This window comes from Anguilla rostrata, chromosome 8, assembly GCF_018555375.3.
Source record: "Anguilla rostrata isolate EN2019 chromosome 8, ASM1855537v3, whole genome shotgun sequence".
NCBI classification, from domain to species: domain Eukaryota; kingdom Metazoa; phylum Chordata; class Actinopteri; order Anguilliformes; family Anguillidae; genus Anguilla; species Anguilla rostrata.
In genome coordinates, this window is record NC_057940.1 from 47,848,976 (window position 1) to 47,870,619 (window position 21,644).

General features: G+C 53.0%; 1 protein-coding gene across 2 annotated transcripts in view; it reads right to left on the reverse strand.

The window, feature by feature from the left end:
• The window catches only part of LOC135261847 (semaphorin-6D-like), a 141,756-nt gene that overhangs the window by 103,219 nt on the left and 16,893 nt on the right, over positions 1-21,644 (reverse strand). The window contains exon 2 of one of the 2 annotated variants that reach the window (XM_064348504.1): positions 15,381-15,513. The exons of the other annotated variant lie outside the window; for it this stretch is intronic. The gene's annotated coding sequence lies outside the window, so the exon portion shown is untranslated. The remainder of the gene's footprint in view (positions 1-15,380; positions 15,514-21,644) is intronic. 2 annotated transcript variants of the gene reach the window in all.

Below are 21,644 nucleotides of genomic sequence, written 5' to 3' on the forward strand. Positions count from 1 at the left end.
ACCACAGACCCCCTCCTGCCCTGCATCCACACTCCAAAAATCTGCAGACCACAGACCACCTCCCCTGCATCCCATCACAAATCGCAACACGACCTCCGCTGATCACAATCACAAATCTGCAGACCACAGACCCCCTCCTGCTCTGTCCCACACGTTCGCAAAAATCTGTTGGTTCACTTGAGGCAATTTGATAACAAGCCAAAAAATAAAATATAAAAGCATGTTTTATTAATATTCAAGGTTTGAGAAGAAAACGGAGAACAGAAGCCCAGAAGACACTGCTCCCACGGGGGGGGGGGGGGGGAACCTGCACCTCCAAAATGAACGCGCCCCTGCTACCGGGCCCCAGGTAAGCCTGGAAGCCCGGGGCCTTGTTTTGGGATCGCGCGCCCTCATTAAACGCTCTTCCAGCGAAGTGCCTGAGAGCCTGGCCCGCGTTCAATCAGCACATCTTTCATTTTTCAACAATCTTTACTGTCTCCCTCCTTTCAAAACGCACAGTTTAACGAGTTCAGCCTTCACCCGGAGCACGGGAAGGAAGGAGGGCTGTTCTCGTCCCGAGTCGGCGTTCAGGCTGCGGCGGTGTTCAGTTGAGCCCCGCGGGATTCCTAACGCCCCGACAGCCTCGCGTTCTCTGGGAAACAGCAATCGCGAAAACCGGGAGGAACATACCTGCTCTAACGCAACAGGGATGCAAAAACAAAAAAACAGGGACAGGACGTTCTTGTCCTCAGCTAGAGCTCGGAAAACCAGAGACGATTTCAGCCAATGGCAGAGTACGCTGGGAACAGGAAACAGGACAGTTGGTGGATACCTTCTGGCTACACTTCAGAGGTCCTTTTTAACGGCACCTGGGCAGTTAAGCCAGAAAGTATCGACCAATCACAGCTGGCGCTGTTCTGTTCCTTATTACCAACGTTCTCCGTGATTGGTAGGGCACCTCTCTGGAGTGTGATGGTGGCTCACCTGTCCCCATTTCATTATTTCGGCATTGAAGTTCAGTTTTTTTTCCAGGTCAGTACCTCCTACCTACTTTGTGCTGAATTTCAGCCCCCTGGGTGACATCACAAGCAGAATTAGGATTCATGATGCAGGTTCAGTATCCCCTCTCCTCCTCCCCCCCCACCCCCCCCCCGGAATGCCATGCCTAATTCCTTTCTTCGCTATCACAGTGCAAAGCGATGTTGATATCGTGATTCCACGTCTGCCTCTTTCAGATAGTCCGCAGCGAGCGAGAGTCCGTTTATTTTTTGACTCGAGTCACGTCTGGACGGAAGACGGGTAGCATGCCGTTCTTCTGCTAACCCTCTTTCGCCCTTTCTCTACCACACTCCCGCTCTTCCCGTCTTTCTCCAGTTCTCTCTTGGCTCGTCTCCCCCTTTCCCTCTCCTCTTTTACCTAGTTCTCCGTCCCTCCCCCTTTTTGGAAAAGAAACTGAGGGCTAGATTAACAGCGACAGGGCCAGACCTTCTCCCAACATCGATTAGCTTTGGGCCCAACATCGGAAGGCCCTCCCAAATAATAACCCTGTTTGCAGAAAATGCTGCTAGACCAGTTTGCTAATGAAGGCCCATCTATTAGCAAGCTTTTCTGGGTAGAAGAGGCCTTTCTAATCCCCTCACACAACACAGAAGCGTCTGCTTACGCCCCTGCTGGCTGGCACTGGCGCTTTGAAATGCTCCTTCTGTTGGTCAGCATTGGCTCCTCCTATAGGCCGCTTCCCAGGGACTGTTGACTAGAACAGCCTTTTACGAGACCTAATCTTTCATCTCCACACTTCTAGTTTTTATTACTTCCCAAAATGGCAGCCAAGGCAATAAGTTTCAGTCCCAATATAGCGACCACCTTAAGGTGTTCATAATTAATGTTATCTGCGGTGACTTGACTTGACTTGAAACCTTTATTGCAGGGAAGTCCCACTGAGACTAAGGTCTCTTTTTCAGACGAGCCCTGATTACAAAATAAACATTTACAGTGACAGTTTTACAAAACACAAATGAGGTGACCCACCGCTCACAAGACAGGAAGGAGCGACAAGTGGAAAGCAAAACGTGAGCGAGAGAACGAAAGAGCACAGGAGAAGAGGAGGAAAAACTGGATGGAAAGAGAGGAGAAGAGGGCGTGGTTCAGAGTGGAGGGTAGAGCGAGGAACCTGCAAGAGAAAGAGAGAGAGAGAGAGCGCAGGATGGAAAGAATGGGAGAGGGGAGGTTTAAGGATGGGGGAGAGAAAGAGTGAGAGAGCAAGTGTATTTTTAAATATGTCATGAATTGAAAAAGTGAGAAGAAAGGTGGTGGATTGGAGGAATGAGAGAGAGAAAGAATGCAAGAGAGGAAGAATAAGGACAGAAAGAGATAGAGAACGGAAAAGAGAGAGAGAGAGAGAGAGAAAGAGAGAGAGAGAGGGAGCACTTGAGAAGGAAAGGATAAGAAGTAAGAATAAACGGAAAGATCAGAAGAACAGAAGAGCTCATTAAACTGCCGCCGCTGGGGGTGGGAGGGGGGGTGCAGGGCCAATTTTCGGAGGCGATGAGGACAAATGGGGTGGCTGCTCGCCCTGCTCCGCTTAGACCGTGCGATAAATCACCCGCGGCCAGCGTCCCCCCCCCCACACCTCCTCCTCTCCTCCTCCCCACCCCTCCTCCTCTCCTCCTCTCCTCCTCCCCACCTCCTTTTCATCTGTTCCTGGAGCGGCTTGCGTTCTGAACCGTCCGCTCTGGTTACCTCCCTCCTCTGTCATAACAGCACGCTTTACACAAACACTTAACCCCCCCACAGCAGCTGCACAGCCGCCAAGAGCACCACACAACTTTGGGGTTGAGAGTGTGAGAGTGAGTGTGTGTGTGTGTGTGTGTGTGTGTGGGGGTGGGTCTGAGGGTGCTTGTGTGTGTGTGTGTGTGTGTGGGGGGGTTGGGTGCTGTGTGTTGTGTGTGTGGGGGGTTGGGGTGTTGTGTGGTGTGTGTGTGTGGGGGGGTTCTGAGGGTGCTTGTGTGTGTGTGTGTGTGTGTGTGGGGGGTTCTGAGGGTGCTTTGTGTGTGTGTGTGTGTGGTGTGGGGGGGTCTGAGGGTGTTGTGTGTGTGTGTGTGTGGGGGGGGTTCGAGGGTGCTTTGTGTGTGGTGTGTGGGGGGGTTCTGAGGGTGTGTGTGTGTGTGTGTGTGTGTGTGTGGGGGGTCTGAGGGTGCTTTGTGTGGTCGTGTGATGTGGGGGTTGAGGTGTGTTTGTGTGTGTGGTGCAGCGTGTGATGTTATGTTGGTGTGTGTGGTAGTGTGTTGGTGGGGATGGCGAGAGGATGGGGAGAGGTGTGGGGTAGGGGTGGGGAGAGGATGGGGAGAGGGTGGGGGTGTGGTGGGGAGAGGGTGGGGGTGGGGTGGGGGAGAGGATGGGGGAGAGGGTGGGGGTGGGATGGGGGAGAGGATGAGGGGGAAGCTCCCGATGAAGATGTATAAAGATGTACGACTCGCCCACACGCAGACGGGTCCGAGGCGCCAGCCGCTCAATATTATCGAGCAGAGAGGGCGCGCGGGAGCGAGAGATTCATTCGCAAAAAAGCGTCCCCCACCCCACCAACCCTGGGGGAGGGGAGGGGGGGGGGCTGGGTCGTCACGGCGACTGCACACCCCGCGCGTCCCGGTTCTGCAGCCGGAAAAGGCCCGGTTCTCCCAACGCAGTGACCTCGCAAGCCTCCGCTCATTAAAATCACTTTTTTAAAAAGAGACAGGACCGGAGAACAGCATTACCGCGTTTCCAGCAGCCGCATGCTCAAAAACCGCTTCTCCTTTCTGCTTCCTGGAACGCCTTCATTACAGAAAAATGCTAAACTATACACCCCCCCGCCCCTCATTTCTGCTCATTAAATCCGCTAATCGCGCGCTAGCTTTTGGCGGGCGAGGCTTCTGTTCTGCTTTAGCCGTTAGCAGGAATTAGCGCCTTAATCCAGGCGCCGTGCTTCCCAGGGGGGTCATCGAATTACGGAGACGGGCGCGAACGGACGAGCCGGAGAGACCGACGCGAACTCCGCCGAACTCCGGCTCGAAGCACGCGGCGTAGCGAGCGAACGAGCGAAAGGACCCGAGCCTCGGCCTTCACCGGCTCCCAAAAACCTCATCATCCAAACAAACAGCCCCCCCTGTTCAATCTAAATCACTTCCAGCCAGCACATCCCCCGCCTCGCTTCCACATTTAATTTTCACACCTCTTCTGTAAACACTGTAACCACAGCAACGCCGAACCGGCTTCGAAGTGAACAAATACACCAACCCGACTTTGGGAGATAACAGAATCGTCCCCAGATCCCAGGGAGGGGGGGTTATACATGACAGGTAATCCGTTTGCCTCATTGACGGGGGGGCGGGGCTACATCGCAGGAAGTCAGTAACCCCTGACGAAGCGTTTGGCAAATTAATGTTTTTTTTTTCCCCTGACCAGTAAGCCTGAATTTAAATCAGTGCTTGTTTTTTATCTCTGAGAGAAGGCAATTAAACTATATGCATTTGTTTTTGTCTTTTCAGGAAAAGTTCTGGCCAAAATGCATTTCCGGTATAAAAGAAATGCAACATACAAAATTTCAAAGCTACAAATTTGTGGCAGGTCAAATATTTTACTGACTCCAGGAAGCAGTCTGTCACCTCTGACACCCCCCCCCCCCCCAGGCCACCCCACCCCAAACCCAAGGGACGTGGAAACACACACACGTTTAAAAACGACAAACTAAAGCTCCATAAATCATGCGAACCTCCCTGTTCCAGCAGTACCCGCTGACCGAACCAGCTTTTCCACATGACACAGGCCAGCCTCTGATTCACAGTGGCCTACGCGTCTCACGCTGAGCGAGAGCCGTCTGCCCCTTCTCCCGGCCAAGAAGGCGGGATTAACGCTTCAAGCCGTACCAAAGACCGTTCTTTCTCTGCAAAGTAAGAGCGTGTTGTTTCGGGTGGCTGTTAAGCTGCGCTGAATTCATTCAGCACGCGCTTTTATCCGGAGCGATCTTAATTGCGTGCGGACGGACTAAGTGCAGGCACGCGCGTCACGCTTCAGCTGAACGAGGTTGTTTACCCAGCTTTGCTGAGAACAAAAACAGAGAACAAAAAAGACGGAGGGAAAAAAAAAAGCCGAAGTCTAATTAGAAGATGAAACGTTGAGATGAATATGCAACCGTGATTTCAGGGTAGCCTATCGGCAGGAGAAAAAAAAAACTGATCTTGATATCAATTTCATTTGCCTAACGGTTAAAACTTGTGGTGAAAGACTGCGTCGTCCAAAAAAAAAGTTCCCCTCTTTTTGTAGGAGTCGAACTCCTGACTTGTTTTGAAAGCGGTTGTCGGAAAACCTGCGTTGTACAAAGGCCTCTGAATCGGGAGAGTAAATAAATACAGTTGCCGTTGCCGGGTGCGGTTGCTATGCAATATTAACCTTTTTCGCAACACCGCAATGGAAAGTGGGCCAACCTCCCTTCGCTGTTGCCGCATTTCGGTAAAAGGCCAAGGCGGGCGGGGAGGCGAGGGTCAGTCGGGCAGCGCCGCAGACGCCCCGCGCGCAGGGCGGCCCACCGCACGGGGGCCCTGTTAGCCAGGCAGGAAGTAAACTAGGGCTGTGAAAGCGGGGCGATCACTCCAGCTAATGAACGGCTTTTTGGACGCGCTAAGCTTCCATTAGACAAATTAGCACGCCCGTGCGGTCACATTGTGAGCGCCCACCCGCCCAACCGCGCTCAGCGTCTTAATGAACAAGCCGTTACCATGGCGCGGGGGCGAGCGAACGAGGGCGATTTAATTAAAGCGGAGACACGGAATAACCGGCGAGGGACGAATTAAATCGGGGGGGGAAAAAATGCGGAAAAAATAGAAATCGTAAGTCTTAACTCCGCTGTGACGAACAGGATTGGCACGCAGGACCTCAGGAGCCGAGCCAGTAAAATTAACTCAGACGGAAATCGACTCGTAAACAGGCTAGCCAATAAAACAGTCGTTCTGAAGACATGGATATTACTCCTGTAAGATCAATACTGTTTTTCCGCCATTTTACAATTCAGTGGCAGTGAACAGTTTTCGCTTTGCAACGCGCGTCACGATTATATTTTCTGAATGTGTGAAGCGCGATCAGAGATCAGCCTTCTGAGATTAACGTTTGACCTTTTAGGCAAAATCTGCTCTTTGACTGTCGACAACCAACCTGTTGTCAACGGCGGTACTGTCTAAAAAATGAACTGAAATGAAACCAATTACCGCAAATACTATTCAAGGAGGTGGGCTCGGCTGCTTTTCTTCAGGCTGTGACAGAAATGCGCTTGGTTTCTGAAACAAAGCGGAAGGCCTCGTTAACTGGAACTAGCAGGCTACGTTCGTGATTCTGAACAACAGGAAGCGGTCTCACAGTTAGGACAGGTGCACCCCGCACGACTTTCTACTAAGAGTGCCCATTGTGCGCGTGCTCTCTTTAAAACAAATCCATGTATTCTATTTATTTTTTTTAATAGTCTACATGCTGCTCAAAACAAGCCGACGTTTAACGGAAGCCCAAACTTACTGCGGCATTCCGTTGGGTCGCGCCCTTCTTCCCGTACGTGCGATTTTGATCCTGATGAATATGCAAAGCAGCGCGAACAGGCTGGGATGCCAGTGCCTGTGGACAAACCGCTACGAGACCGCACTCGACACGCTCCCTCCGGTACGCTACGCTACCTTCCCCCCGAGCGCCGCACTGGACACGCTCCCTCCGGTACGCTACGCTACCTTCCCCCCGAGCGCCGCACTCGACGCGCTCGCTCCGGTACGCTGCGCTACCTTCCCCCCGAGCAGACTCGCTTATCCAGACGGGCTCCTGCAGCGGGGGAATGGGCGGCGCACCCACCCGAGTTCCGTGCGCGGCCGCGGCAGACTCGGCTGGCGATAACCCCAGAGCAGCGGGCAGACGCGCTACATCGCCGCAGCACGCGCACGGTAACTACGCTAGCCACCCGCGTGCTCTTTTACAGCCAATCGGCTACTTAAAACTGAATGGCCTTTTACTCGCCTTCACTATTTCTAGTGCTTCCTTATTAGTGACAGCTGTGCTGCTGGGCGGTTCGGACCGATGCCGTTCGGTGAAAACAAAAAGGTCCCTTTGCGCGGCAGTGAGACGGGGTGGACCCGAGGACAGACTAATTACCATCCAGTGACGTATCCTTAACCCCCACAGAGAAGCACTGGCAACATTTTAGCGCTAAATTACATTCATGTGGAGTGAAACTCACACGGACCACATTTTTTCCGTACGATCCATTTATTTTCTTTTTTTTTGTTGTTGCTGAAGCACATCATGTTAAGTGCTTTTGCTGTTGGGTACAAAACAGCAGGGTTCACACCTGTGATTCAAACCCAAAACCACAGAGTTACAAACCCAGTTCCCCAGCCTCTACACTGCCAAATCAGACACCCTAGTAGTAGTAGTAGTAGCAGCAGCAGTAGTAGCAGCAGCAGTAGTAGAATTAGTAATACTTTATTGCTCCCATATTGGAAAAATTGAGTCATACACTCACATGTATTCGGGCAACAAACAGTACATGCAAACATATATTACAGAAACACAAATGCCGCACAGAACTTGTGTAGATTCTTACAGGGAATCCCCTCCTAACATGGATCCACCACTGTACACTTCCCTCAATGTGCTTCATAGCATGTTGGTTATATTTATTTGAGTGTCAGGGATGCCACAGACCTCATCTCCAGTTTATAGGTGTTATGCAGAAATCAGAAGGCATAGTTAAATGGAGGGAATTGCACATGGCCGCCATCTGAGGTGGCTCCCCATTGTAAATTGTACTAGACAGAAGAAGCAGAGGCTAACCTAGCTAATGCTGCATTTCCTATTTATGTTTCAAATACAATGAACACCACCTGACCTATAGCATACGGAAACAAGCTGACATTAAGCGCAAGCCAAACTGAGATAGAAACTACGAAAAACTACGCTATTTACCTCGGCCATAGGAGCTACCTGCAAACATAAGCTGTCCTTAATCTTAGTTTATTCTAGTTTAGTTTATTTGACTAAATTAAAACACATGTATCAAAAGACTTTCATGTGAAGAAATTGCCAAGGATAACTCGAAAAGGTCCTGGACTTATTTCCATCGTGGTCCTTGAATCAGTGCAACAACAACAACAAAAATCTAAACAAACTTATTGGAGAACAAAAACACAAATTGAAAAAGAGAGAGAGAGAGAGAGAGGGGTGAGATTCATTAACAAGGGGAGCGCCGAAACGCCACGAGAGTCGAACGTAAACGCAACGAAGACCGGGGATCGAGGGCGCATTTTCAGAGCTACGCGCTCGTGGAGAAAGTGAATTCGGCTTCTTTCTGAGTCATCATAACGCACGCATCATAACGCACGCATCATAACGCACGCATCATAACGCACGCATCATAACGCACGCCCCGCGATATCAAAGCCTCGGTGAGCTAAAAGGGAAAAATGCAATATGCTCCGCTCAGATTTACTTATTTATTTTATTATTTATTTTATTTTTTTTGCGTGCTGCGGTCGGAGATGGCATAGGCCGCGTTGCGGATCCACCCGACAGCTGTTTCTAGCGCACGGGGACGGCGGTGCACAGGTGCGAGAGACGTACCAGATGCTGGCTTCAGGCATGTTTTTTTGAAGGCTGGGGGGAGGGGGGAGGGGGGGTGGGGGTGGTCGGGGGGTCAACTCCAATTTCGGTTCACCCGACTCGGGAAGTTAATTGAAACTTCAGTTTGTGACCTGAAAAATGCCCCTGATCCTCCATGGCGGGGTGATTCTGCAAGCTTATGTGACTGGAGTTCAATTAATTTTTATTCATGATTTGTTTAGCATTTATCTATCGCGGGTTCGAGCCCCCTGTTGAGACGGCCGTCTCCTTCTCGAGGCGGACGTGGCCCAGAAAGCAGAAAACACAAAAGACTGAAACAAAAATAAATAATAAAGAGAAAAGAAGCCACCTCAGTCCTGGCAGGAATTGGGACTGAAAATGAAATGGTGAATATTTATAGTAACTCAGCAGGCGACTGAGCCACTATAAATGGGTCTTTCTTTTTGGGTTGGGGGTTACCTGAGTACATGGGAGGGGCTGTGATATCTCTGTCCCATTTCCAGTTCTTTGTCCTCTTTGCCCAAACCGCCCTCACCCCCGACTCTGACCCAGATTACGCTCCTCATCTTAACAGTGCCATGTTGAATTAAAGGAATGCCCTCACATGGGCGAAGCCCGTCTGTCAGGTGGGGATCAGGGAGGGGGGTTTAGGGTGTTCCCCGGGGGTGGGGGGCCTAATCTGGAGCCAGACTGAGACCCCTGTCTCCTCCAGGAGTCTGTAAGTCTTGCTCTGCTTCAGATTTAGCCTCCTGCTACACACACACACACATATGCACACACATTTACACACACACATATGCACACACTCACACACACACACACTCACAAACATGATGCATGCATGTCCTGCATAAGGAACCAGGTAATGTGAGGTTTAGTGAGGGGGTGGGTAGCGAACTGCACCACTTTAATCCCCTTCCTCCTCCCCTTCCTCCTCTTCCTCACTTGAAGTGAAAAGAGGAGATATGACCAACCCTGTTGCCCCGCCTCCTGACCTCCTCTGAGCTGCTACTGGCTGTGCTGCCTTAGGGGGGAGGAGCCGCGGCTCAGGCCCCGGGGAGCGCCGCTTGGCGATAAAAACCCCGGCGACAGGAAGCAGGCGCCGGCGGCTCCTCCGCGCGCGAAGAGGTGAGCTTCCTTTGATGTGAACGGCGTGAAGAAAAAAAAATGGGAAAAAAGGAAAACAACGCTCTCCGGGATTGGTGTCAGACGAGGACGTTCCAAGCTCTCTCCCTCCCTCCCTCCCTCCCTCCCTCCCTCTCTCTCTCCCTCCCTCTCTCCCTCCCTCTCTCCCTCCCTCCCTCTCTCCCTCCCTCCCTCCCTCTCCTCCCTCCCTCCCTCCCTCCTCTCTCTCTCTCCCTCCCTCCCTCCCTCTCCTCCCTCCCTCCCTCCCTCCCTCCCTCCCCTCCCTCCTCTCTCTCCCTCTCTCCCTCCTCTCCCTCCCTCCCCTCCCTCCCTTTCCTGACGCCAGTTTGTCAGCAGGCCTCTGCAGAGGTTCGGCGGCTCAAGCGGCGTTTGGCGAGCCGGGCCCGATTGGTCACGCGATGGCGGAGTTCGCCGACTCCGTGCCCGCTTTAACAGGCGTGCGAGCGCTCGCTCTCTCTCACGGGCGAGAGGGAAGGACGCACACAGCCATCCGCTGGCCCCGCACTCCTTCCTGAGGATACGGCCGATGACGGCAAACGAGGAAACAAACCAACAACCCTACGGGCTTTTAAAAAAAGTCCTATCCGTGGGTACGGCGCAAAGCGTTTGGTCTTTGTTTTGACGCACTGTTGAGAGAGCCGTCAGTCTCACGGGCCATCAACACACTGTGGGGGGGGCGGGGCAGGGGGGGGGGGGGGGGTTCTTGTAGTAGCGGATGCGCGGCTGACATCATAAGCGGCAGAGGCGAAACATTTACGACACAAAGGCTGATGGGTAATGGAGCGGGGGGGGGGGGGGGGGGGTTAGGCGGTCACGCGGGTGAAGAATCCGCGACCCGCGGTTCTGCGGACGCTTCGTCACGCACGCGCAGCTAATCGACGGTGGGACCGCGGAAACCGAGCCTTTTCGGAGCGGCTGCCGCCAGTTTCCCGCCATCGGTGATCTCTGGCGGTGGCGGGCGCACCCGAGCGGGAGCTTCGGCGGCGCTCTCGGCGCTAAAGCTGGTCGATGGCGTCTCTCGTTAACTGGGCGGGTTGGGTGGACGCGGTTTCTCTTCTACTCCATGGAAGGACCGGGCCGGGGACGCGGCTGAACAGTGGCAGGGGCGTAGGACGAAATTCTGGATCCTGTGCATATGCGGTCCCTGTGGGGCCCCACTTCCCAAAGAAAACTTTTTAGGTCGGACCTTGTGAGGCCTCCATCCGCCCCCCCCCCCGGGGCCCTACATCAGTTCCACTGTTCCCGCCACTGTGTGGGGGGAATAGCGGTATTCACTCCTGAATAGCGGTATTCACTCCTGTCCTTGGAAGGCAGTGTTAATTTAAGTAAATCTTTAAAAAATTGGCCAATAATTCAGACCCGAGAGTTCAGATGAGGTGGACTGAGTGTGTAATCAACTGCTTTAATGGATCAATTAAGTGCTGAATAATGAACAACGCGATTGTGACCTTCGACCTCCAGGAAGCTAGGCAGAGCCAAACTGTGGAGGGGATCCTAATTAGCCTCACCTGTCTCCAACACACTTCCACCCTCAACGCTCCTGAGCATGCACTAAAGGACCCGACTCATCAAGGTCTGACCGGCTATATTACACCCCCCTACACCTCTCTGTACCCCCCTACACCTCCATAAACCCCCCTACACCTCCATAAACCCCCCTACACCACCCTATACCCCCCACACCTGCCTATACCCCCTACACCTCCTATTCCCCCCACACCTGCCTATACCCCCCTACACCTCCCTGAACCCCCCTACACCTCCCTATCCCCCACACACTGCCTATACCCCACACCTCCCTAACCCCCCTACACCTCCCTAAACCCCCTACACCTCCCTATCCCCCTAACCTCCCTACTCCCCTACACCTCCCTAAACCTCCTACACCTCCTAAACCCCCTACACATCCCTACCCCTACACCTCCCTACTCCCCCTACACCTCCCTATACCCCCTACACCTCCCTAACCCCCTACCTCCTACTCCCCCTACACCTCCCTAATCCCCCTACACCTCCCTATACCCCCTACACCTGCCTATACCCCCTACACCCCTACTACCCCCATACATCCCCCTACACCTCCTATACCCCCTACTCCCCCTACACCTCCTATACCCCCTACACCTCCCTAAACCCCTACACCTCCCTATACCCCCTACACCCCTAAACCCCCTACACCTCCCTAAACCCCCTACACCTGCCTATCCCCCCTACACCTCCCTAAACCCCCCTACACCTCCCTATACCCCCCTACACCTGCCTATACCCCCATACACCCCCTACACCCCCCATACTCCCCCTACACCTCCTATACCCCCTACTCCCCCTACAACTCCATATACCCCCCTACACCTCCCTAAACCCCCTACACCTGCCTATACCCCCTACACCTCCCTATACCCCCTAAACCTGCCTATACCCCCCTACCCCCCCTACACCTCATATACCCCCTACACCTCCCTAAACCCCCTACACCCCCTAAACTCCCCTACACCTCCATATACCCCCTAACTCCCCCTACACCTCCTATACCCCCCTACACCTCCCTATACCCCCCTACACCTCCCTAAACTCCCCTACATCTCCATATACCCCCCCACACCTGCCTATACCCCTACACCTGCCTATACCCCCCTACACCTCCATATACCCCCTACACCTCCCTAAACCTGCCTATACCCCCTACACCTCCTAAACCCCCTACACCTCCCTATACCCCCTACACCTGCCTATACCCCTACACCTGCCTACCCCCTACACCTCCATATACCCCCTACACCTCCCTAAACCTGCCTATACCCCCTACACCTCCCTAAACCCCCTACACCTCCCTATACCCCCTACACCCCTATTACCCATACTCCCCCTACACCTCTCTATACCCCTACCCCCCTACACCGCCTATACCCCCATACACCCCCTACACCCCCATACTCCCCCTACACCTCTATACACTCCTACACCTCTCTATACCCCCCTACACTCCCTATACCTCCCTACTCCTCCCAACATCTTCCTATACATCCCTACCCCGTCATTACACCTCCCTACTCCTTTCTACACCTCCTCACACCCCCCTACACCTCCTTACTCCATCCTACACCTCCCTATTCCTTTCTACACCTCCCTACTCCACCCTATACCCCCCTACACATCCCTATACCTCCCTACTCCTCATTAGACCTGACTACTCCTTTCTACACCTCCCTATACCTCCCTACTGCACCCTACACTTCTATACACTCCCCCTACTCCTCCCTACACCTCCCTGCACCTCCCTACTCCTCATTACACCCCCCTACACCTCCCTACTCCACCCTACAGATTCCCTGCACCCCAATTATTCACCCAACACACCTCTTCCTCCTCCTCCAATTTCCACCTTCTGGACAGACTACCCAATTAGACCCGGCTTCTGATAGAAGGATCAATGGGTCAGCTTTTTAATTAATTCATTATTTATTTATTGTTTTTTTTATGTATCAACATGTGTCTTCATTTATTATATATGCAGGTGTGTTTGCTGAGAATAATTTGTCTGCGTTTGCGTGTAATTTTTAATGACACAGTCCTATTAATGAGACTCCCTCCCCAGAGACAGACTGAGAGGAAGCCAAATTTAATTGAATTGAGACCACAGCTCTTCCCTCTCATTCCCTCGAGGCTGTTTAAGTTTATTTATTTATCTTTCTAATTGTTGTTTTTATCGTTATTAGAACAGATCTATTGCTGCCCTGTCATGTTGCATCAAGATTAGCCTAGGGCTGCTCGTCGCTACCCATAATGCATTTCCCTCCGAGCCGACACCGACTAGAAGTTTCACGGATGGCATTTGTATCCCTGATTTTGTTACAAGAAAATAATGAAAAATTTCAATAATAAAAATGTATTCCCTAGAAACTTCCAGGAAGCAGATTAATGAGCACAGAACCAGCCAGCAGGACTAGAGAGGGAGGGAGAGGAAGAGAGGGAGAGAGAGGGAGAGAGGGAGACAAAGAGAGGCAGAGAGGGAGGGAGATGGAGAGAGACACACAGAGAGGAAGATGGAGAGAGAGGGAGACGGAGAGCAAGACAGACAGAGAGAGACAGAGAGAGGGAGATGGAGAGACAGACAGAGACAGAAAGAGGGAGACAGAGAGAGAGAGAGAGAGAGAGGGAGGGAGAGAGAGGCAGAGAGAGGGAGATGGAGAGACAGACAGAGACAGAAAGAGGGAGACAGAGAAAGAGAGAGAGAGAGAGGCAGAGAGAGGGAGATGGAGAGACAGACAGAGACAGAAAGAGGGAGACAGAGAGAGAGAGAGAGAGAGAGGGAGGGAGGGAGAGGCAGAGCGAGCAGTTCCATCGATCGCACCCGCAGCAGACATAATGAACAGCACTCAGTCCCTGTATCGGGGGCACAGCCAAATCCCTGGCCCAGACTGCCGGGGCTTTTTGTGGCGATAACAGGAACATGGGCAGCGATGACTCAACCGCCACAGCCCAGCCGCACACAAACAACGGGCCCGGAGTAATATTACCAAACCGGCCCCTCGCTACTCTCGTCCCAAAGTGAAGGTCCCTCGCGACTACCAACCCCACTCACGAATCCTGAGGAGTCCAGTGAACCTGCCCCGCCCTCCCCCACCCCCCTTCCACCCCCCCTCCCCGCCCAGCCAATTTTCATCTCAGCTTCCGGCAACCTGGGCAAAGTGTTGCCAGGGCAACCACGTAGGCTAACACAAATAAAATGGCTTTCACAGCAGGTAAATTCACCACTGATGGTAGAAGGCGAGTGTATTTGTGTGTGTGTGTGTGTGTGTGTGTGTGTGCACGTGTCATCGAGAGAGTGTGTGTCTGTGTGTGTGTGTGTGTGTGTGTGCGTGTGTGCCCGTGTCATAGAGAGAGAGTGTGTGCATGTGTGGGTGTGTGTGTGTGTGCCCGTGTCATAGAGAGGAGTGTGTGTGTGTGTGTGTGTGTGTGTCCGTGTCATAGAGAGAGGTGTGTGTGTGTGTGTGTGCCGGTGTCATAGAGAGAGGGGTGTGTGTGTGTGTGGAGTTGTGTGTGTGTGTGTGCTGTCATAGAGAGTGTGTGTGTGTGTGTGTGTTGTGCGTGTCATTGAGATAGTGTGTGTGTGTGAGTGTGTGTGTGTGTTTCATAGAGAGTGTGTGTGTGTATATGTGTGTGTGTGTGTGTGTGTGTGTGTGTGTGCCCGTGTCATAGAGAGAGTGTGTGTGTGTGTGTGTGTTGTGTGTGTGTGTTGCCTGTCTAAAATGGTGCTGTGGGTGTGTGGGTTGCCGTGTCATAGAGAGAGTGTGTGTGTGTGTGTGTTTCTTTGTGTTAGCTGTTTTGAGTACCCCTCCTCCTGAACACATCGCCTGCATTACAGGGACTGGAGGAGTAAACAGGCCGAGTTGAGCCGGAACGCAGGACATCCATCAAGCTGACGTCCAGGACACCGCCACGGAAGCCCAGAGGATGTCTGCGGTATCGATTCGAAAGCCCCGAGCCCCCCACCACACACCCCCATATACACGTCGTTAGCATTCATGGGGCTCTCTGCTTGGTGTATGCCAAACACCCCCACCACCATCCAGTCCCCCCCTCAAAAAACATCAGCTTTCATCTTCACGTCCGCACAGTTTTCCTACCTGGTGCCTCCGGCCAATCAGATCGCAGCGTTCCACGCGGCTGTTCCGTGTCGCGGGGGGGACGGGGGGGGGGCGATGAGATTGGAGGGAACGGCCCGGGGGGCATTTACATCACAAACTCCCCCAATTCGCCCTGCGGGGGGAGAGAGAAGAAGGAAAGAAACCGCTGAATTAGGAATGACGGCTTGTGGTCACGCGTGATGTGACTCGACACGTGATTGACTAGCACATGGGGGGGACTACACCATGTATCATTTCGCGGCGGGCGATCGTCACTGAAAGATCGGGGGAGCGAAACAGTTGAAAGCACTGCAGCGTCGGCACTCCGAAACTAAATGAACGAATAATAATGCCAACAGTTTACCGCACCAGACGAAAGGAGGACACGCCCGTCCTCGTCAGAGCTCGTTCTGGACCCGCGTCAGACTTAAAATTTTGGCCGTTTTAACAGACGCGGTTATCCAGAGCAGCGTTCCCAAGCCTTTTTCCTTCTCCCTTCCGCGGCACGCTTTCCAAATTTACAGAATCTCACGGCACACCTCTCAAAAGGAAAAAACCGCGAGCGACGTACTGACGTTTATGTGACGCGCCAGCAGCCTGAATGTGCTTTTGGGGTTTTAATTAAGCGACATGTATTTTAATGACATTTATTTTGGCTTTTGTGAATGGGATTTGTTCATTTAAGTTTTTTAAATTCATTTAAAGATTTAATTTTTTTTAAAGCATTTTCCACACGGCACACCTGACCTCGCCTGACGGCACACCAGAGTGCCGCGGCACACCGGTTGGGAAACGCTGATCCAGAGCGACTTACACACTTTTTTTACACAGCGTTTACGCTGCATCCATTTACACAGATGGACACATCGACATATACTGATGCAATGCAGGTTAAGTACCTTGCTCAAGGGTACAACGGCAGTGTCCTACCTGGGAATCGAACCTGTAGGTTACAAGACCAGCTCCTTCTCCGTTGTACTACACTGCTGCCCTATTGTACTACACTGCTGCCCCACTGTACTACACTGCTGCCCCACTGTACTACACTGCTGCCCCATTGTACTACACTGCTGCCCCATTGTACTACACTGCTGCCCCATTGTACTACACTGCTGCCCCACTGTACTACACTGCTGCCCCATTGTACTACACTGCTGCCCCACTGTACTACACTGCTGCCCCATTGTACTACACTGCCGCTCCATGTACTACACTGCCGCCCCATTGTACTACACTGCGCCCCATGTACTACACTGCGCCCCATTGTACTACACTGCCGCTCCATAGTACTACACTGCTGCCCCATTGTACTACACTGCTGCCCCATTGTACTACACTGCTGCCCCACTGTACTACACTGCTGCCCCATTGTACTACACTGCTGCCCCGTTGTACTACACTGCTGCCCCACTGTACTACACTGCTGCCCCATTGTACTACACTGCTGCCCCATAGTACTACACTGCTGCCCCGTTGTACTACACTGCCGCCCTGTTGTACTACACTGCTGCCCCGTTGTACTACACTGCTGCCCCACTGTACTACACTGCTGCCCCATTGTACTACACTGCTGCCCCACTGTACTACACTGCTGCCCCACTGTACTACACTGCTGCCCCATTGTACTACACTGCTGCCCCATTGTACTACACTGCCGCTCCATAGTACTACACTGCCGCCCCATTGTACTACACTGCCGCCCCACTGTACTACACTGCCGCCCCACTGTACTACACTGCCGCCCCATTGTACTACACTGCCGCCCCACTGTACTACACTGCCGTCCCATTGTACTACACTGCTGCCCCATTGTACTACACTGCTGCCCCATTGTACTACACTGCTGCCCCGTTGTACTACACTGCTGCCCCGTTGTACTACACTGCTGCCCCGTTGTACTACACTGCTGCCCCGTTGTACTACACTGCTGCCCCGTTGTACTACACTGCTGCCCCATTGTACTACACTGCCGCCCCGTTGTACTACACTGCCGCCCTGTTGTACTACACTGCTGCCCCGTTGTACTACACTGCTGCCCCACTGTACTAGACTGCTGCGCCACTGTACTACACTGCTGCGCCACTGTACTACACTGCCGCCCCACGGTACTACACTGCTGCCTTACTGTACTACACTGCTGCCCCACTGTACTACACTGCTGCCCCGTCGTACTACACTGCTGCCCCATTGTACTACACTGCTGCCCCACGGTACTACACTGCTGCCCCACTGTACTACACTGCCGCCCCACTTGGTCTAAGGGGCTGTTTAAATCAGCACGCGGTCCCAGCACTCCGGTGCCGAGTCTAATCGATCCGGTCCGGACGCCGTCGTTTCCGAGGCCTAATTGGCTGTCGACAGGGGAAGCCAGCGGGGTCTGAGGCACCTGTGCGCCGGAGCCCGACCAGCCGCCCACGCTAACCGCTAACTCCGCCGCGCTCTCACGGGAGGGCGGTTAATACCGCTATTATCAGAGCCTCATAACCGCTGTAGTTAATGCATAAAGCGCCGCTAACAACCTGCTCCTGGTTGCCTAGGTTCCCGCCATTTATATCCCGTTGTTCTGCGAGCGCCGATCTCTCTTTCTAAAAAAAACAAAGCCTGGAAGCATATTGTATAAAACCGCAAATGGTTCATTTGGACACGGCCCTCTCTCTCTCTTTCTCTTCTCTTCTCTTTTCCTGTTCTGCGGCTCAGTACAAAGACACAGAAAAAACAAAACAAAACGCATCTGCCGTTCGGGGCCAGAGTGAGCCGTTTAGAAGTCGGCAAAGATTTCGTCAGCGCGCAACCAAGTCTCTGCTCGGGGTGCCAAGAAACATACTGCCGCCCCCGTCTACTTCCTGATGGCGATTAAATACTTGTTTGTCTTTTGTCATTTCCTGCGGCAGTCCCATTCCCTGACCGAGCTTTGGGTGAAGTGAAGCAGAGAGAACGGGGGCAGGGGGGCGGTCGAAAGGGTCCAGGGGGCGGTCGAAAGGGTCCAGGGGGCGGTCTAAAGGGTCCAGGGGGCGGTCTAATGGGTCCAGGGGGCGGTCTAAAGGGTCCAGGGGGCGGTCTAACGGGTCCAGGGGGCGGTCTAATGGGTCCAGGGGGCGGTCTAAAGGGTCCAGGGGGCGGTCCAAAGGGTCCAGGGGGTGGTCTAAAGAGTCCAGGGGGCCGTCTAAAGGGTCCAGGGGGTGGTCTGAAGGGTCCAGGGGCGGTCTAAAGGGTCCAGGGGGCAGTCTAAATGGTCCAGGGGGCGGTCTAAGGGTCCAAGGGGCGGTCTAAAGGGTCCAGGGGGCGGTCTAAATGGTCCAGGGGGCGGTCTAAAGGGTCCAAGGGGCGGTCTAAAGGGTCCAGGGGGCGGTCTAAAGGGTCCAGGGGGCGGTCTAACGGGTCCAGGGGGCGGTCTAACGGGTCCAGGGGGCGGTCTAACGGGTCCAGGGGGCGGTCTAAAGGGTCCAGGGGGCGGTCTAATGGGTCCGGGTGATGGGAGGACCGCCTCACTGGACACACGAGATAAACATGCATGCCGGCGACGAGCGCTTGTTGCCGGGGGAACCGGGAGACGAGAACACAACCAACACAAACCGGCGAAATCGGTTTCCCCCCCAACCGCGCCGCGCCGAACCAGCCGGAAGCGGACAGCGGTTCCAACCCAGCCGCCGGCAGGAGAACGCAGACGCTTGTTTATATTATGACAGTTTCTTTGTCCCTGACCCTGACAGGTCGTTTGGAAAGGCCACCGCCGTCCGAGCCTGCGTTTGGTCAGGCTGCCTTTCCCGCCCGAAGGCACGGCCAATCAGCGCTGCTCAGCGGCTAAACGGCCAATCAGCGCAGCTCAGCCGCTAAACGGCTAATCAGCGCAGCTCCGTGGCTAAACGGCTAATCGGCGGTCGATTCTGCCTCACAACAACGCGGGCCATTGTGCTCGCAAGTGCCTATAGAACGGCCGTGTTTACCGAGGGCTTTCATCAAAGCAGAGATTTACTGAGACACACACGCCCGCGCGCACACGCACGCACACACACACACACACACACACACACACACACACACACACACACACACACACACACACACACACACACACACACACACACACACACACACACACACACAAACACACACACACACACACAAAGCCTCACATGGACAAGCATGGACATTGTACTTCAAACCTGCTTCATCGAAAAAGATTAAATAAATAAAAAATGAAACCTACTTGGCAGCAAAGACAGCTCGTTTATATAAAAACTAAGTAAAAATCTATTCGGAACCTTCCGGAAAGGTAAATTGCTACGTCCTGTCTGAGCACGTGAGCGCGCCCTGCACCCCCGCACCCACACACCGCAGTCCCCTGGAACAGTTTCAGCACTTTTTTTTTTTCGTTTTTTCCCCCCCCTCCGCTCTTCGCCCAGAAACACGCGCGCTCTCGGAACGCGGCGAGACCCGCCGGATTGTTCCGGACTGACGAGGAAATCCTGAGCCGGCCTGATTTCTCACAGAGCTCCCTGTTCATACACAACCACCCCCCCACTCCACCACCAACGACTGACTTGTGCCAAATGCAATTAGCCGCGCGCTAAATATTCTGATTCGATTAATCCGCCCTTTGTTCAGGCGGGTATTAAACGTTAGCATTGTTCGCCGGATCAGCAGATACATCCAGTGGCGGTAATACCCCCTCCCAAACCGACCTACGCACACCCCCGAACACCCCCCCCCCCCCCCCACACCCATCCTCCTCACCCCTTCCCACACCCAACCACTGCAGAAAATACTTACGAAGGCCGGGGGGGGGGGGTGGGGGGGTTAGGGAAGGGGATCGGGTTAGCCGATTAGCGTCAGGTTTAAAAAGCAACACGCTCTCAGAAAAACCTGTGACATGTGACAATGGTCACTGATGCTTGTCCAGGCCTGCAGGAACGTGCCAGAAAAAAAAGCCAGCGCCCGTGACCAGGATTAAAACCTGCAGGAAAACCCGGACAGGCCGGGACAGGAGCGTTCCCAAACTCACAGGGAGCGCTGAGGGAACTGGCTTTGTATCTGAGAGATTGCAGGTTTGATTCCCAGGAAGGCATACCCTTGAGCAAAGGCACTCAACCTGAATTGCTTCAATAAAATATCCAGCTTTATAAATGGAAGACACATAAAGTTTAAGCTATTTGAGTCCCTCTGAACAAGCTGATAATTAAAAAAATGCATATGTTTATTAATTATAGAGGGCTACAGGGCGTAATGACTGATTCTGCTTTCGGGCTCAGCCAGTGGTCTATAGCGCTGGCTATTTCAGGATTTAGAGGACAGCTGTCCAATTATAGAGCTCACAAAAACACCCACAGGCAAACATGTTTATTGGTGTACCTGGTGGAAGCGGGAAACTAATTCGACCCAATCAGCGACGCACGCCTTCCTCGACTACTTTAGGAAACACAAAAATAAAACGAAAAACACTTTGCGGCAACAGGATGACGTACATAGCATAATGAACACTCACGGAATAACAGAGTCAATAACAGGGGGAAAAAAAAACAAAAAAAACCTAATCAAACCACAGAGAAATTTAGCATTAACTGCAGCCACACACAGGGAGGTTGAGCAGAGAAGCATTAACACACAAGCCCCGCGCAACACTGGAACAGCACAGCGTTTTGATTGGTGCAAAATAAAATAAAAAAGTGAGAAAGAAGTGAGAGTTGGACAGGAGATGAGAGGAAGGGGGTGGGGTTTAGGGAGAGCACCTGGGTGCGGTTCTTACGCGTTTGCGCGTGCGGGGAACCGGGCGTCCCATCCCGAGCCTTGCAAAATGGCCGGCACGCGAGGCGGCTGTACTGTACCTCCGGAGAGCTCCGGGGAGGACAGAGCCCAAACGGAGAACAGAAAGAGGGAGGTAAAAAAAAGAGAGAAATAGAGAGAAACGGCGAGAGATAGCGAGGGTAGATAGAGAGATAAAAAGAGTCTCATTAAATGTGATGCAATGAACAATGTGCGGTCCAGTCACCTTGTCATATTTAATGCACTTACTCTGCTGCTTCTCGCTTGCATTCTCACCATTAACAAATGTAAATTTACTTGGACATTAACCGAAGCGATTCAGGTTAAGGGCTGTGCGTGCGGGTACAGTTGAAACGCCCTGCTCTGGGATTTGAACCAGCAACCTCTGAGTCACAAGCCCAGGCCCTCGAAGGCCGGATTACCCCGACGCAGCTGTCTGTAAGCACTCCTACATGGCAGATAACTGTGCACTGCAAGGCTGGTTCAAGTTGAACTCACACAGAT